This window comes from Stylophora pistillata, chromosome 1 (genome assembly GCF_964205215.1).
Source record: "Stylophora pistillata chromosome 1, jaStyPist1.2, whole genome shotgun sequence".
Lineage (NCBI taxonomy): Eukaryota > Metazoa > Cnidaria > Anthozoa > Scleractinia > Pocilloporidae > Stylophora > Stylophora pistillata.
In genome coordinates, this window is record NC_142519.1 from 40,516,613 (window position 1) to 40,521,847 (window position 5,235).

At 37.8% G+C, this 5,235-nt stretch overlaps 1 long non-coding RNA gene across 1 annotated transcript in view; it reads right to left on the reverse strand.

Annotated features, from left to right (window-relative positions):
* The window catches only part of LOC148742514 (uncharacterized), a 5,390-nt gene extending 1,781 nt beyond the window's left edge, over window positions 1–3,609 (reverse strand). The window contains exon 1 of the long non-coding RNA XR_016000126.1: window positions 3,291–3,609. This is a non-coding gene — a long non-coding RNA (uncharacterized LOC148742514). The remainder of the gene's footprint in view (window positions 1–3,290) is intronic.
* Between the last annotated feature and the right edge of the window lie 1,626 nt (window positions 3,610–5,235).

Sequence of the window (5,235 nt, forward strand, 5' to 3'; positions counted from 1 at the left end):
GAGATCAGTTATATATAAGCCTTCAAAGGTGGAATGGTTTTTTTAGTACTTAAGTTGACAATAATTTTAGTTTCAGTATCCCCCTGTGATCTATGAACTGTTTTTGCTGCTGCAAGGCATAATGGAAACTGTTTTCTGACAACTTGAGTTGCTTTGTTTTTACCAACAAAAAATTGTATGGTAACTGGTTTTACTGGGGTCCATGCCCTATGGTCAATTCCTTGGGTATAGAGATGTCTGTTCTCATGTCTAGTTTTTTTACCAAAATCTGAGTGATCAAACTGTACCCAAACTATGCCTGAGTGTTTGCTTTGCTGATTTAGTTGCACAGATTTGATGATATTCCCAGCACCATGAATTTGTCATGCCATCTTCAGTTCACATATTCATTACACGCTGAATTCACCTTCAGCATTTAGGTAGAGGTTCAATACCAACTCCTCAGTTTTTCTTGGGTCATTTGAAATTAATTTTGTCCTAATATTTTTCTTCAAACCTCAGAAGAGTTTAATATCCAATAACACTGTCTAGTGCTGTGATTCTGTATTTGTTTCCTATAGCTACATTATGTACTTCATCATTAAACTCAGCTATCCTAGTTTGCATTTTGTTTATATGGGTGGGGTACATCAAATGGGTTGTTTGTGTCCTCTCACACAACTCTTTCCTTCAGTTTTACAATGTCACTTGCAGTGTGTTTACCTTCACATATTTAACCAATTAAGAAGTTCTGCAAACAACTTGCTATCTCTTTGCCACATGATCTCAGCGAGCTCAAACCTTGAAAACTGCTATTGCCAGAGAATTGGAGCAAGAACTGTGTAAACTGGATTTTGAAGGTCTTTAAATATGTAGTCATCCATTACTGGTTCTAACTGGAACAAATCACCAATGGTGATAAAAGAAACACCACCGAAATTATCTTTGCAACCCTTACTATCTTTAAGCCTATTGTTAAGCTGTATGGCAAACATATTCAAATTTCATCCAAGAATATCAATTTGACACCTCCAGAGTGAGTTGTCAAGGTGTTTTGTCAATTTAAGTCAAGATATATTGTTTGTAATTTTTCAATGACTGATAGGCAGGAATAGCAAATGCACTGTGAATAGTTTTACCTTTAATGTTGTAAGCAGCTTTCCCAGTTGAACCTAATAGTAAGACCTTAATTTGATGAAAATCATTGCCAGCTCTTGTGTTAAAATACTTAGGGGCTGCCTGATCTAAGGCTATTAGAAGATGTGATTTGCCCACACCATCTCCACTACTCAGAAAGCAATAAAAAGGAGTTTCTGTGGTTTCACTCTGGTGCAAAATGTGACAAAAAAATTTTTTTTCCTTTTTATTTAAAATCTAAACCATTCTGTGATAACCATCATCTGGTAATTCACTGATTAATATAGGTGGCTCAATGTGGCGTGATGTGGAAGGAATTTTGAAGTCATCTGAAAGGTCATTGTTCATTGAAATCAGAATGTAAATCTTCATTACCAAGAGCTACCTTCATCTTGCAGTTCAACATTTTGCGCATTTGGTGCTACTAAGTCATGCTGGGAATCACTAACTTCTGTGTCATGTAAATGCTGTTCAATGTCATTCATATCTTCACTGCAGACAGCATACTGATGCATTTCTTTGTCTACTTTTTCTTTCAAAAGAAGGAAATGCTCCTGATATGAAGAGCCACTACCTATTAAATCAGCTTTTTCATTTTGGCAACAGGTAAAAAGCATAATAAGTTCACGGAAATGATCTTCAGAGTAAGATTTCACATTGAACCAAACACTTCTAATTATTCTAGGCTTTATATGCTGCTTTGTTTTTGCAATTTTTGCACTGTGCTTGCCTAAAGTCTGAAGTATAAATCAGCGAATTCATCATCATCATCATCTTTCCCTGTTTCAAGTAGGAGGTTATCTGTGTTCAAACTTTAAGATTTTTTCCCAAATGATTTTTTGGGTGAATTATACAATGCAGCCCGATGACAGCCAGTAACATTGTCTATGCTTGTTGGTCTTTCTATGTACCTCTTAATAAGACCAGTATGGTGAATGTCTTCAGAGTCATCCTCCATTTCTTCTATCTCATTCTTTGGTTTTAAAAGCTGAACTTTCTCTTAAGGGAATGAAGTGGTGATAAAAATCACCTCTCTAGAGCTTTTCCTTGTTGGTAGCTGAGGAACTATATGTAAACTGCCTCTTGAGCACTGATCTCCCCACTATTTAAAAACTTATTCTCAATATCTCTCTCTTGCTGCTTTATGCTGTAATTTCCTTTCTTTGCCCCCTTACATGCCTGTTGTAAAAAGCTGACTCATTCCCTTCTGGGCTTTTGAAATGTATGATACAATGTACATTGCACAGGCATAGACATCCAAAACAGACTATAATTGTATCCATATTTCCTCTCCATGCACTTGGACAGGCACTGTTGTAGTTGTTAATTAGGATTTCTTTTTAGAAATATGGTAAGAGAATTTAGGTTGGATCTAATAGCAAGATAATAGTTTTGTTCAGTGATGTCCAAATGAATTAGCATTTGTTCGAAAGTGATGTCATCCGCCTCTTTCATATCATTCTATTGCTTACTGATGATTATGTTAACAATTTTCTTTATGTTTTCTAATATATGTCACTTTCAGAAACATCACTGCCAATAGGATGTAAAATGCTGGTTGATTTCATTGGAGGCTGTGGATAATTAAATCTGCATTCCATCTTTGATTTTTTATGCGACTTTGAGAGTGCTTATGTATTTGTTTGTTGACAAGCAGTCCCAGTTCTGGATCATTAACTGATTTTTCACAAGTGATTATTTGATCAATAATACACTGGTGCATCTTTAAGTCAAATTAACATATCAATATGTGGTAAACCTCTCTGCTGGTATTCAACTTTGGAACTAGTCTGAAATTTATCCTTAGGGAGCAGCAATGCTCATTAGAAAGCGCCTTAAAAGCTGATTGAATTGGTAACCAAAATGTTGTGCACGTGTCACTGGGTCACTCTGAATCAACCTTGACTTTTCTTCCCAGTTTAAATTATCTAATTCATGAATCTGAATAATCTTTAACATTAAGAGACTTGCCAAGTACTCTTAGGAGATGTATCCATTGTGCTTCAGCTGATAAAAAAACTACAACACAATTTTTCAGCACCAAATAGTGAGATCTACAAAAAATGTTTCAAAACGAAGGAATCTTAACGCTAATAATTATACGTAGCATTGTTCACACTGCCATAATTAGTGCCCTTTTAGCATTAATTAACAGGAATTAGACAAACAAGTACCTTAATTATGTGGCGTTCATTTGTGCTTATCATTGCATGAAACACCGACAGGAGGGTCTTGGACGTTTTCAGAGGATCGCTCAGTTCGTTCCGCCTTACTGAACACATGAAATAAAGCCTTCCAAGGGAAGTCCACGCTCTGATTGGACCTCAGAGCAAGGTTTAAAAATAGCTCGGCAGAGATTCCCAGCGAGGAGAAATGCACGTGGCCATTCGCAACTATTATTTTATAAATTAAGTTGATTTTAGGCCGTATCTGATTGGGATTGTAATTAATCGGGCTTTCCTAGGAAAGCCCGAGTCTTAAAATGCAAGCCGTTGTTAGTCGCCAAAAGGGGAGTCATAGTCCCGGGCGTTCCTTGCTTAAACTGCGGAAACTGGGAATGAGAGTGTGACAACTTTCGTTACGTTGTCATGAACCTACGGAGCCCGCAAATACGGAGCCCGCAAAGGGCCACCATCAGACATAATTATTTGACGAGTTATTTGGCGAGATATGTGACGAGTTACGTGACGAGTTACGTGACGAGCTACTTGACGAGTTATTTGACGAGTTATTTGACGAGTTATTGGACGAGTTATCTGACGAGTTATTTGACGAGTTATGTGACGAGTTACGTGACGAGTTATTTGACGAGTTGTTGTAAAGCAAGAGCCTGGATTATGTTTGTGTAGACAGGGCAAATATGGCGGCGCGTTTGGCCTTGAACCTTCGTGATGAATTTACTGGGCAGTACTTTAAAATTGGATACAACCACGCAGAAATACTACCATGTCTTCTATTACTGCAGGACGAGGAACTCAGTTTGCGACAGTTGAAAAGAATACTAGCCCGTAGAGGCCTTAAAAGACGGCATAACGTTTCCGACCTGAGAACTGTTACTGTCGCTATTTAACAAGAGCAACGAGGAAGTGGAAGTGATATTGGATATAGATCTATTTGGCAACGATTGGTCACAGTTCGCGGCCTTGTGGTTTCAAAAGAGACTGTACGGCACGCTCTCAGGATCATAGATCCTGATGGTGTTGATAGGCGGTTGAGGCATCGACTTCAAAGACGTCAGTATAAGGGAAGAGGGCCAAATTTTTTGTCACTGCTAGTGAAAAAGTTGTAAAGGTTTTAGTATATTGTTAGCCAACAGATCTATATCCAATATCACTTCCACTTCCTCGTTGCCCTTGTTCAGTAGCGACAATAACAGTTCTCAGGTCGGAAACGTTTTGCCGTCTTTTAAGGCCTCTACAGGCTAGTATTCTTTTCAACTGTCACAAACTGAGTTCCTCGTCATGCAGTAATAGAAGACATGATAGTATCCAATTTTAAAGTATTGCTCAATTCATTCATGACGAAAGTTCAAAGCCAAACGCGCCGCCATATTTGCCCCGTCTACACAAACATAACCCAAGCTCTTGCTTTACAACAACTCGTCAAATAATTCGTCAAATAACTCGTCACGTAACTCGACAAATAACTCGTCAAATAACTCGTCGCGTAACTCGTCAAATAACTCGTCAAATAACTCATCAAATAACTCGTCAAATAACTCGTCAAATAACTCGTCAAATAACTCGTCTAATAACTCGTCAAATAACTCGTCAAATAACTCGTCAAATAACTCGTCAAATAACTCGTCAAATATCTCGTCAAATAACTCGTCAAATAACTCGTCAAATAACTCGTCAAACAACTCGTCGCGTAACTCGTCACATGACTCGTCAAATAACTCGTCAAATAACTTGTCAGATAACTCGTCAGATAACTCGTCAAATAACTCGTCAAATAACTCGTCAAATAACTCGTCAAATAACTCGTCAAATAACTCGTCACATAACTCGTCAAATAACTCGTCAAATAATCTTGTTTGATAATGGCCCTTTCCGGGATCCGTAGCTAAGCGATACTGAGGAGATTTATGACTTTCATGTATAACGCTCAGTTTACGCT